The following is a 13156-nucleotide window of genomic DNA, read 5'->3' as shown; positions in this document are numbered from 1 at the left end:
TAAATAGCTGAATGTGTTAGTCACATTGGAATATAATTTTCCCAGAGGGTAATTTTGGTTTGTGTGTTTCAACTTATTTCCTTGTATTTAACAAACATGAAGACGTTCCAAGTAAGCAGTGCAGTTTGTGGAAAGCTGCCTTTGGATGTCCCTGGAGTCTAGAGGCATCCATTTCAGGTCAGAACTACTAGGGCACAAATGGGCACAGCAAGCAACAAAGTGTCTCCATGCTAACTTGATGAAGCAGAAGAGCTAAAGGTAATTTACTTTTTTTTTAATTATTTTTTTTAGCTCCCTGGGCTGAATGGGCTAAGTGGAGATCTCGATCATGAGTGCTGGTTATGGTGATGGCATTGCATAATCCCTGTGTTTTGTAGTTAGAGGTACTAAAATGCAGGGAGAATGGGGAAGGTGGACAAGGAAAAGACCAAATTGTGACACCAATGGCTCATTTGTTTTCCAAATAACTGTTTGACTTCCTTTTTACAGATATATATTCCCCTGTGTATACCAATACCTCAGTTCCACCTGCTGTCTTGTAGTAGCAGTAAGAAAACGAAACAATCTAGTGATAAAGACATCCTGCAAACAGGATGCTGCGTGTACTGTGTTCAAGAGGCTTTTGGTAGACATAACCTCATTAAAACACATCCAGATGTGTTTGAAATTATGAGTAGCTGTTAAAGACAGAACCTGCAGCATTGGAAAAGAATCATATGAGCAACTCTTAAAACTGTGAGACAGGTAAGAAGTTGTGCTCTGCTTTTTGGATGCATTACTCTCTGGGTATGTGACAACTTCAACAGCCCTCTTTCCTCTTCTGAACTTATGATGATAGATGCAAACCAGAAGGAAACACATTTTTTTGACTGAATTCAGAACACTGTTCTATGGAAGTTTGCAGGATTGTTTCCCACTTTTTGATTATGATGTTAACTGTTATGTATCTGTTTTTCCTGCATTTCTAGATGAAGTACTGAGGCATGGATAAGGCTTTCACCTTCACTTCTACACCACTAGAACTCTAAAACTTCATAGTGTAAATGGCAAATTTTACTCTTCCGTTTGCTGTTCCCTTAATGTAGCCGCCTCTGCTGTAGCTGTATAGACCCAGTGCAGATTCTTTCTACTGTATCTGTTCTGTGTGTACAAATAAGATCACAATCAATGGCTAAAATTCTTCTTTTGATGTTGTGGAGCCTTTTAAAAATTTGTGTGAATGCATTTGATTCCATATGTATTTTATTTGGATAGAATGGGTACAGAAAGAGTCAAGTAAAACAGAATGTTAAGTGGCAGCATTTTGGATGGGAACTTTTAATTTGGTCTAGTGATATAAGGGAAAACTTGGAAGCATTTGAAGTACTTTGGATTGAAAAGGGAAATCTTATCCTACAGTCTGTGATTAGAAACTTGTGGATCTATCACTCTGTAAAGGAAGGAGAATCACCAGGTTACAAGTAGATAGTAGATCTAGGAAGCAGTTTTAGGTCCAATACAACATCTCCACAAGCACAGAGAACTCTGAGAACCCTAGTTACTGACATTCTGATATAATAATACTTGACCCTGTAAATGGGGGACCGTTCTCAAATATTTCTTGGGGAATAAAAAAAAGTTCCAGAATGATAGGAACTGTACCTTTGTATAGGAAAAAAGATAAAGCATCCTGAGTTCAGGGCTGAACTGTTAAGTTCCCACTTCAACCTTTTGTAGGTCTCTTGATTTTTCTACATCATTCAGCCCCCTTAGGAATAAACAGACTTCTGTTTAGCAATTCACAGGATTTGTCTGAGGTGAAGAACCTTGTTTAGAGATGGCACCTTGCATGTTACATCGTCATAACATGTAATTTTACAGAGCAGTCTATGTTCCACTCTCCAGGCAGTTGAACATCATCTCAGCATCTCACCCTGGGGAGTGAGTAGTTCATTGGCCATGTCATGCAATCATATCACAAAAACCTTGGGGACTGTCAGTGTTTAATCTGCCCTTAACGAAGCCTGCCAGATCAGCTTACACTGTTTGTCACTATTTTCTGGCCTGGTTGCCGGAGCCTTGGCAATGATTTCTGCTTCTAAAACAGGGAAAGAAATAGGCAGGCCTGCAGCTGGGAGCATTAACTGAAACTGAAATCCATGAGAAACCCAGGTAGAAATCCACCTTTGATCTGTTTCCTGTGTGTTCTAGGCTAGATGAAATCAGATTAGTTTTAATCCCCATAATGACAGTTTCCTTGGCTGAACTTAGGCAAAATCCAAGCAGGGACTGAGGTCAGAGGTAGGGCCTGCCCACTCTCTGGGGTAGACTAGGGTTCAGGAACCGCTGGTCTGGGAAAGTCCCACAGTAGAGTGCAGCTTTGTGCACAGCACTATAGCTTGTTGGTGACCATGCACAGGGCCGGATTGTCTCTGTTTCTGCGCTGAGCTCCCCAGCATTTCTGGGCTATGAGTCGGTATGCAGATCCCTCCCAGCTCAGGTGCCCCTGTTCCCACATTGTAGACATGGCCTCAAGTACCTAATAGCCACCTTAAACACTTCTGGCAGAAATGTAGGTCTTCACAACCTGCCACGTAACCCAGGTGTCTGGAGATGCTAAACAGCAGAAACTGGGCATCTCCCTCATACCTAGACACGTCAGGGCCGTCACAGAAGACACTCTGTGCCTGTCCTCTCTGAAAGCAGTTTGTCTGACAGAGCTCCGAAAACACCTGTTGAACCCCAGCAAAACAGCTCCTGCTGTCAGGGACCCAGAAACCTGGTACTACTCCTGATGAGCATCCAATAACTGAAGCAGAGACTGGACTTGCCAGGTTAGTGCCTTAACCAACAGCCTGACTACTAGGTTACACGGTGGTCTTTGTTCCCTCCTTCATTCCTTTTGTTATTTACTAGTAGCTGGACAGCTGTTTCAGGAAGATTCCTACCTTAGAATAACCTAAAATATATCGTTAAAGAAAGGGAATGTTGGTTAAACTTTCATCTGGGTGCTAGTAGAGTTGAGCCGCATTCTCTCATCTTTGAGTATTGTAATTGCCTCCCATCTCTTTGTCAGTCAACTTCTGTGAGAAAGGGTACAGGTAGGCAGTTAATTCCAGGTAGTGGCTGTGTATGAATCCCAGTTGGAGATGGGCATTTTCCTGCAACCCAGGTGAGCGTACCAAGCTCATGGAGAGAGTGTAAGGTCTCTTTCTTGGCTTTTCCCATTAGTTATGTTAGGCAGCTCTGTGCTAGTGTGCTGGCTTTTGTGGGTGTCATTCCTGGAAATCTGCCACCTGTAAGGCACCTTGCAGTTAGGATCTGGCAGCCCTGCGTGTGTCTCTTTTGTAAACCTGTCTCCCCCTTTATTTATTGCTAAGATTTTTTCCCCCCCATCCAAATCATGCCAATCCAAGTAGATAGAAAGAAGGACCTTTTCTCTGTAATACAGGAGATGATTTCCATAGGAGGAAAGAGACTGCTGTATCAAAAGCAATACAAACCTGATATAATTCCAGGGTATTGACTGTTTAAGTAGTTTGTCTATTTAAAAGTCTAGCATGGAGCTAATTAAGGTGATGTGTGGACTAAAAATTTCTTTGGAATAAGTAATGTAATATTGTACAAAGGTTTCTATTGACACTTCTCTCTACCTTTGAGGAAGGCCATATGTAATATTGTGTTACTAATATAGGTTTTCGTAAGCTTGATGTAATGAGATGGGAAAAGATGTTGGAAACATAATAAATACTGCTGGAATGGGTAGATACCATTTTAGATGACCACTGAAAGTCTGCATTTCTCAGCTGTGTGTTAGGCTGTAGGATTGCTATCATGTTCAGTGACATGTGCCAAACAGTGTCCGTGTTGTAACAGCTCAATTACATGTTTTCTGAGTCTCTTTGCAAAGAGACAATTATTGCAGATCCAGAGCTGTCAAGAGAAGTTTGTAGTCCCGGAGTGAGCTAACTCTGTGCTGGAAGGAAACTAACAGCAAGTTCACAAGTTACAGCTGCATCTCTGCGTGCCTGTGTCCTTCTGTGAATGTAAATCTTTCTTTTGTTAGTCTAACTGCCTTCTCAGCAGTATCTCAGCCAGGTCACTTAGTGTGATCAGAAATCTATGCAGTTTGAGATCCCCAGGTAGCTAAAGAAAGAATTTAGAGAAAGAAATAGAAGTGCTGCAACGTTCATACTTAGGTTAACTTACTGGGAGTACACTGGTAGTAGTGAGATGCCTATTTCTGAGCTTGATGCCCAAATACCCCATCCTATGCATGAGGAAGCAGCAGGTGTCTATGAATTGTTTATTTGCATAGGTAAATGGTGATGGATCCAAGTTCATGCTGCCTCTGTGCTGAGCTGACCAGTTATTATTTAACTTGGTCTAGAAGCCACGTAACCAATAATAACAATTGGTTATTATTCTGTGATGGGAGAATTGGTACAGCTACGAGAATTAGTTGAGTTTTCTCATTCTATGTCAGATGTTTGCTTTTTTTCTTCATTTCTTTACCCTCTTTGGTTATAATACTAATTTCTCAATTTGCCCCTCTAGCTGTCTTTGTGCAACGTATTCTTAGAAGTTCAAGGTTTTACACAGCAAAATGTCAGAATGACATGAATTTAAGTGACAGTTTAGCTCTTTCTAATTTGCTCACAGAGTATTTTCAATTTTATTGCTTTTATTTTGAGTATATTTTCTTTCCTAGGGCATTAAATATGTGTTTCATTAGACATTGTCTAATTATTATGTGATTTTGTATATAGGATTAATTTGGAAGGGTGATGAAAATATTTTCTAATTTCCTTTTTTTTTTTAGTTTTGCAAGACAAAAGGTTGTTTGTAATACACTGGTTGTTGTGTCCTGTGGATAGAACATGAGATCAGAGGTTCAAAGATCAAACGTCAGAGAGGCCTGACTCCTGTGTAATATTTGACTGCGTATGAAACTTCTATGATTTATCCAATATCACAGTCACATAAGGTGCAGAGAATGTCCTGGTGGTTGTGAACTTTGTCAAATCCATTTGAAATTTACACCATGCATCAAACTTCCTTTGTTTTTCTCCGTAAAAGAGAAATAATGTTTACTTTCACATCTTCATAGAACGCTTGAGTTTTGGAAGAAGAAAAAAAAACCACCAGCCTATCTGTCAGTATGATTGTCAAAGTAGGTGTATATTGTGTAAGTCAGTTTGGGTATTCAATGCAATTCATGGAGCAGTTTTCTTCTTTAGTTTAAAAGTCAAACTTTTCCCAGTCAGGGAAATCCCTTTGCATGCGTTTGCCTTACGCATGTCCTAGTTGCTTGTGTCACCAGCTGTTTTTTAGTGAAATCTTGCTCTTGGTTCTTGAACACCTGCTTGGAGAAGCAACATCCCAATCAACACCTTGTCTTCAGGCAGCATGGGTTGTCTCAACTACACAAGACAAAGCTGTGGGGTTTGAATCAATGCTTCCTTCCTGACTTATCCTATCCGGGACGTCTTGTCTCCCTTTGTACAGTGCAGTGCAGGAGGACCTTACTTAAATTTTGGGGAAATACTCTGTAGGCTGTGTGCTCTCTCTTGTTCATCTTCTGAGTAGGCATAGAGGAGAAAAATCAGTCCCCATGTATATTAGTGCATTTTATGCTAATAGAAGTTGCTAGATTGACAGGTAAGGAGAGATTATGATCCACTGAGTCACAACCCTGATACCTCAAAGATAGGCTTTTGCTCGTGTTTCCCCAACAAGATTCTTCAAACTGAGATCTCTCATTTTGTGTAAATGTATAGCTCTGACTTCCTAATCATATGACTTTTGTTTTTTCTTAACACTAAAAGGGCTATCTGCAGGTGTGGCTGGAGGGGAGACATCACCAACCTGCTTCACAGGGGTCACTAAACATCTGTTACATGACCACTGTTTCATGTCATTCCCAACCCAGGCAAGTCTTCAGCCACTGAATTAGAAGCCTGCACAGCCCCATTACCAGGGCCCTCATCTTCCCATCTCCCAAATACGATCGGATAATCTGCCCTCCCTGCAATGGCTGTGGACAGGTTTGTCTCCTCCCAGCTGAGAGGAAAGCCATGTAAACAGCAATTTGCCTTCTCTCTTTCTGCTTCATTGCACACTATGCCTCACTGACTCGTACAGCTCCTTCCAGGCACTTCCTTGAGTTTTAATGTAGCATGGTCTCATAATGTCTAATGAGCGACTTTGAAGCTGATATTTCAGTTCTGAATGTAGTAGATGTAGTGAGATTCCTGTTGCTGGAAGAATAAATAAACAGAAAAAAAAAACAACAACTCTATGCTTTAATGTGCAGTATTGATTGCTACATTGAGCCATAATGTCAACTAAATGCCTCCCTTTCTCCTTGCTTCCCACAAATGCACAATAATAGACCTCGTTTACTGGAATTTAGAAATTATTTTGTCTTTGTGAGTGGTGCTGTGACAGTGCCCACTACATTCTCATTTAATTTGTAATATCATTTGTATATTTCGTATTTCTGATACACTTTTTAGATAACTATATTTCTTGCCCCCAAAACTAATCAGCACTAATTTTATAATGAGAATTTCAGTGTTACCTTGTTATTAAAAAGAATCTAGGCCATATGCATTATATAAGGTTGCCATAGGAACAGTTTCTCTGAGGGGAAAACCGACTGTCCGTAGTTTCCACAGAAACCACTCCCTGCTGAGACAGGTGCCTCCAAGGGAAGTGGAGGGAATATAAATGAGAGAGAAAGAGACGCACACAGCTGTCATACGATCTCTGCAGCATCCCCACATTGCTGCAAATTCATTTCTGGGTTTATTTTTAGTCTGTAGTTTTTGCCTGTATGTCTGGCACCTTCTCTTGGCATGTAAACTCTGCCCATCCCTCCCTCACCTGGAACTGGTTTTGCAGATGGAGGTCCGGAAATGCTCCACCTTGGCAGCGAACTGACCACATCTGATAAGAGTCCAGTGCTCTGGGAACCACAGTGCATGGGAGGATTTAAATGGTAAATGAGAACTTTCCCCCTTTTATTAATTCCGTTTTTCTGAAAGAAGTCAGCAAAGGCAGATTTGGAAATAATTCCTTCTGGAGAGGAGTCAGCTATCTCGACTAATTTGTCAGTTAATGGTTTTGTTGTTTTTGGGTACCAGCATCTGATGATAGGAAAAATATGTGATGAAAGATCAGGAGTTAATTCCTTTTTGCAACATCAGTTCCTAGGATTTGTTAACTGAGGAAAAAAGGAGCCATTTTTTTTAATATACTTTAATGTCACTGAAAGCAAGTATGGATTCGCAGTTCTGAAATCCTTTGGCACATTTCTTCACAAATAGTGTTGATCTGTTTTATTTTTTTTCTTCAAGGGAAATAAAACCATGACATTCATTCAAGGCTTAGTGCAGCCATAGCTACAGATTAACACGCTGGCTACTTCATCTTCATCCTGTCATGTCTCTGCTGCTTTATGGGGAAAGCAGGCTGACATGGTTATTAAATCTGGCAGCTGTGTTGTATGCACATGGGAAGCAAGTAGAGCACAGCATATAGAAAATGAGTAGCTTTCAGATAACTGCTTTCTTTTCACTGCTACGAGGCTTGAAAGTCAGCATAAAAAGCTCCTTCTCCTCTTTGTAATCGCCAGTCGTTGGATCAGTGTGCAAATATTGCAAATACAGTTGCAAATGTAAGTATTCCTTGCCTGTGTGCTGCTTTCAGATTGCTAATTAGGGTTTCTACCTTGGTGTTCTGCTTGAAAAAGCAGAGAGATGAAAGCTGAAAACATCCTGACAGGGAATGCTTCTATGCAGTATTGTTTCAGCTTTCAGTGGAAGAGCTACTGAGGGAATGGGATGCATGAAAGCTTTCCGGAACAAATAGTTTGCAGTTGTTTGTTGATTTTGGGGATATCTGCTTGCTGCTTTGTCTCCGAGGGAAGAACCCAAGCAAATGCAGGGGGTGCTTCTAGATAGATGGTTTTCTGTTAGATAATATTAGATATGCAGTGGGAATGATACTTCAGTATTAATAGGCTGCTTGTGAACACGTAGGAGAGAAATCTGCCGTGGTATTTTTCACCTCGAATCTTTTCTTTGAAAATCCAAAAATGCAGAACTGGACTTCTCATTAAGAAACTCAGCAGTACCTTATTATCGGAAGCGCAAATAGTCATCATAAGGGGCACCAGTAAGTCTGCATCTGGCCTGATAAGAACAATGAACGTAGCACGGTGAGCGATGCATGTTTTTCACCAATCTCATTCTATTTGTACGTGAAGAGGATCTTTATCTGCTATGTTGCATGAAGGCAGGATGGTAAGGTGGTTGGGAAAGGTTGTTGGGAAGTAGAGGAGTTGCAGGTTTTTTGGTGTCACGGTAATACTGTAAAGAAGAGAACTGGTATTTGTTGAGTGTTTTTTGATCTTTTAGCACTGAAGAAACAGCATCCTGTTTTTTAGCTTCCTTTCTAGTTCAAAGCTTCTTTGTCCTACCATTGTCCTATTGAGTTTATGGCTAGTGAATTCATATTATGCTGTGAACAAAATCTGCTTATTGGAAACAGCCAGCAATCAGTGACAAGTATAAATGTCAGATAATTGCATGAGAAATGCAGGCTATAGCCAGTTTGTCTGAGATGCCATGTCATGTTTCTTGCTTTATTTACAGGACTTGTTGCGTCTTAGGGACTGCTTTGATATTGTAAGCTTTTTATGAACCTTGTGAAAAAGTCATGATAACAGTTAACAGGTGACTGTCATTAAGTGACTAGGGAGAGAGTATGTTGTATTGCTTGGTGCAAGGAGAGAACTAAACATATTCATAGTATTACTGTCTCTATGATGCTGTTATAACACAGATTATATGCTTGGTCCATTTGTTGTTTAGAAGCTGTTTTTGCAGTATTTCAGCTTCATCTTACAGATGTATACATAGAAATGCCTGTCTTCGTTGTAGGAACTGAAAGGTGATTTTGGAGCTTCTCTTCCTCTTGTCCTCAATGCATACCCTACTCCCACCCTCCCCATACACAGTTAGAAATTAATAGCTTCCCAGAAACAGCTTTGAAAACGGTCATTTTTGGTGACAGCCGTGGAGCTAATCTTCCCAAGCTTGAGTGGCAGCAAGCCAACTGCTGAGACAAGTGGTGACCTTTTAGGACAATGTCTCTCACAAAAATGTCAAAATGTTAAAATGGCAGACATCAAATGCCGTGTGTGCAGGGAAGGGGTGTCAGCTGGCAGGCTTTCGGCTGAAGGCAGTTAATCCACTGCTTGCCTGGATTAAATATGGAAAGCCCCTGCCTAAGTCTATAAAAATGTAGAGAAATAATTCATGTGTGTCCTGAATCATTTCAGATTTGAGACATGGATGAAAAATCTCAGGTGTTTTATTTAAAATCTGCTCTGGCATCTTCCTGACAGATACCAGAAAAGCAGCCTTTTTGCACTTTGAATCACATACCCGTTTTTCTCCCAGATCTCATCCACGATGTAAATTGATCTTGATGAAGCCTAAGCAATGTTCATTGATGTGCATGCAGCTGGATGCTGAAATTCTGAAAGTGTGTGCATTGACTTTTAGACATATGCTCACTGAATGTTAAACAATCCCCTGCAGTTCTTGGCGCTGCAGCCCTGAGCTGAAACCTCATTTGTAATTATGTACACTGATGCTTTGTAGCTTTCTTTGAAAGCAATGAAGTCTGACCATTCCCATGCTTTCTGGTGTGTCAGCCTCTTGGAGATACCTTTACCCCTGGTAAACAGCACAGAACCAGATCAGTGATGCTGATTGCCAGCATTGTAGGTGTGTCATCCCCCCTGCGTATTTCAGGGAGGTGTGGGAGGTGCGAAACTACCCAATCCTTTACCGTGGCCTGTAGGAAAGCAGTATGTGTGGTTGGAAACTAACCAACTATCCTGTTCACCTTTTGGTTGACCTCACTTGGAGAATAAGAAAGGTTAATCCAGTGACTGTATCAGGCCAGTCTTGTCTGGCCAGTTTGCAACTGGCCACAGTTGAAGAGAATTTTCAGCGTTCCCTATGCAAAACACAGGGTGCACTGCCAACACAGGTAACCCCTGCAAAGCAGTCAATGACCAGAGTTTTTCTTTCCAGTCATTATTATGATCACTCCTGTTTCCTAATTCCCTTCACGAAGAATTATGAAGCACATGAGGTAGGTAAGGACAAATTTCCTTAAATGTATTTCCTCCCTTCTTTCCGTTTCTCCCTCCCACCTGTCTTCTAATTTCTATCTGCTTTTCCACAAGCACTTTCATGATTTGTGATTTACCAAGACTTAGAAATCTGTCTGGAAGGAGAGCATTATGCTTATCTAGTTGAGGAATAAAAAGGAAATTGATATACTGGTTAATGTAACCAATCACAACAAAGCTACCTATGATGAATTTTGGATTTTGATTTTCAAACAGCAAGTCACATGTAGTTACAGTCTATTTAGTCATCCATGATAATGTCGAAGGATAAATTAAAAAAAGATGCCGTTGTTTTTCTGTGGACTTTGTGTGAAGACAAAGTTGAGGAAAGTAATTAGGTATGTTCATTCAGTTATAATTTGTTTTTAATCCAATTATACAGGGCTTGTTTGTTTCCTAAAAACCCATCCAGTGTCATATCAATTCGTTAAACGTTATCAGTCATTACACCTGATATGAAATTCTGATCACAGCAATGGCATTTTCACTTTATTCTGCATATTAGATTATTACTCTGTTATTTCTGTATCATCAAGGAACACTCTTTTTGGAATATTACTGAGCTAGATACTGTATAGAAACAGAAGGTAATCCTTGGACCTAGATTACTTACAAGCTATTGTAAAAATAAAGCAAAAGCTTAGCCATGAGGGAAAGAAGAAGCAAATATTTTAACTATATGTGATCCAGATGTCAAATCTTATCATACAACCAGTTTTCATGTTTGTCTTTTTATCTGAAGTCAGAATACAGATGTCAGTAATATGTTGAAACTGAATTGGTCGTGAGGATGCCACAGTTTTGCCTAGATATGACTTAAAATTGCATGTAATTAAAATAAGAAAATGTATACTTGCTGTGACCTTATTTCAAAGCTGTCATACTGATTCACATGGAATATCTCCCTTAGGCTGTTAGAGTTTAGCTATGAAGTTAATGAAGTTATTAATCGAAATTAACTCCACTGACCAAAGCATGACTACAATTTCAGGTAGTTGTAGACCAATGATGAAGATTCCCCTTAAAATCATTAAGACACTATTTTATTATTGACTTTAGTAATTACTAAGTTAATAATGTTGACGATAACCTTAATTACTAGGGCAATAATATTCATTATTAAGTTTAATGAAGCATGTTTACCTGCAGTTACTTACAGGATCTAAATTTCAATGTTAATTATTGGAATGAAACAGCAGCAACATGACACTTGGCCGTCAGATGGTAATTGACTCATCATGGATCATGTACTGTGAACAGTGGGGTTCATAATATCTGTGTTTTCTATAAAGCCAATTTTTCCCGTCTTTCTGCTCCTCGCCCATTTTACAAGTAGATTCCAGGATAAGTCACACATCTGTTAACATCACCTTTTCTGCTATGTTTGTTTGAAGGGTATGGTGTAAGGTAGGCAGTATTTTTTATACCCATAAACTAGAACTGAATCTGCCGTCTGAAATAAGTCAGAAATACCCATATTATAATATGCTATTCCACTGAGAAGGTATTTCATTTATTCAGTTTGTACAATCTTCAGATCATCCTTCATGAAGCAAGTCTGTAGCACATGAATGCAAGCTACAGCTTAACTGAGCAATGTAACTGACATAACTGAGCAAAATTGTGTAATTATTCTTTCTGGACATTTATATTGTGCATATGATTTCTAGTTGCCATTTTTAGTATGAGAGCATGAACCTAGTTGTATATGCAGAACTAAAAATTCTAAAGAATCCCGGAGGGTCAAACTGTAGTTGGAAAACTTCAGTACCTTGAATTTGATTTTTTTTTTTAATTTATTTCAGGTTGAAACTATACTTTGCAATAATATCTTCTTCTGTATTGACACTGCAACTTGTATAACTATATTACGATGTTATATAACTATGTTATCATAAACGTACACAAAGCTAACAGTGGGCATTAGTATGGGCCAAAATTTAAATATATTCTGACAGTGGTACTGTTGTCCCTTCCATAAAGCAGTTGCAGGAATCTAAATGAATGGAAGCTGCTGAACATGAAAGGTTATTGTACTCATCAAATTTTTTTTTTTTTTTTTACCTTGAATGCAGGGAACAATGAATAAAACAATTCTGAAAGATTATTTGCAAGCATGCAATTATCTAGTTTGATCTGAATGGATGAAGTAGTATCTTATCAGTCTGGTTTGCTAGTACTTTAAAAGGATTTTGCAGAACTCATTAGTTCAGGAGTATTAGGACAGGTGCCTTTTTTTTTTTTTTTTGAGACAATACTATGATTCCCAAATGGATAAGCTAGAATGTCAAAGGCAAAATAATTTATCCCCAGGAGTGATATGGATTACTGTTAAGAAGTTTCTGAAATCCTGTCCTATCATTCACATATTTCAAAGCATTACTAAAAGTAATGACCTGATTTTAAAGATGGTAGATGAGAAATAACCACATCACTGCAGCTTGTTTGTCATTTAGAAAGATGATTAGTCTTAATTTTTGAAGGCTTCAGTTCTTTTTAGTTGCCTTTACAAAGACATTCCAAAAAGTTAAATACCTCACTGGTCTGAGGTGTTTTTTTACTCATTCAGTGGGAATTCAATCAAGGGGCCTTTCTTAAGAACTGAGAGGGTCTATAGACTAAAAGTGAGCTTTCTCTGCATTGTTACAAACCTGCTTCCATTCTTTGCTGGATGGAAGTAAGTTCATTAAAATATAGCTCTGGTTCTGCCTCAGCGGAGTGTAGAAAAATAATTCCTCCTGCGTACCAGGGCTAGGTTTTGTTTTCTTTTTGAAAGAGGAGGTTGGTATTGACTCCCTTGACGTTGAGTTCTTTCCTGCTGACATATCTGAATCCATAGGCTGTTACAACTTTCTTATAGTATGTGTAGCCCTCAAACGGATTTTAAATTAGCCATTAGTTTATGCTTAGGCATTAGGTAAGTCCTATGTAAAAGCGAACCAATGAGTCTGAAAACTGATTAAA

General features: G+C 39.3%; 1 protein-coding gene across 13 annotated transcripts in view; it reads left to right on the top strand.

The window, feature by feature from the left end:
- The window catches only part of TRIM2 (tripartite motif containing 2), a 112471-nt gene that overhangs the window by 17102 nt on the left and 82213 nt on the right, over positions 1-13156 (top strand). For 6 of the 13 annotated variants that reach the window (XM_040555026.1, XM_040555025.1, XM_040555022.1 and 3 more), the window contains exon 1: positions 7787-8203. The exons of 1 other annotated variant lie outside the window; for it this stretch is intronic. The gene's annotated coding sequence lies outside the window, so the exon portion shown is untranslated. Of the gene's footprint in view, positions 1-6737; positions 6983-7472; positions 7661-7786; positions 8204-10134; positions 10153-13156 lie in introns of those variants that run through there. 6 more of the 13 variants (XM_040555038.1, XM_040555035.1, XM_040555027.1 and 3 more) reach the window with 5 other exon arrangements.

This window comes from Cygnus olor, chromosome 4 (assembly GCF_009769625.2).
Source record: "Cygnus olor isolate bCygOlo1 chromosome 4, bCygOlo1.pri.v2, whole genome shotgun sequence".
Taxonomy (NCBI): Eukaryota; Metazoa; Chordata; class Aves; order Anseriformes; family Anatidae; genus Cygnus; species Cygnus olor.
Note: the sequence above shows the minus strand (reverse complement) of the source record. Positions and strands in the feature narration are given on the sequence as shown.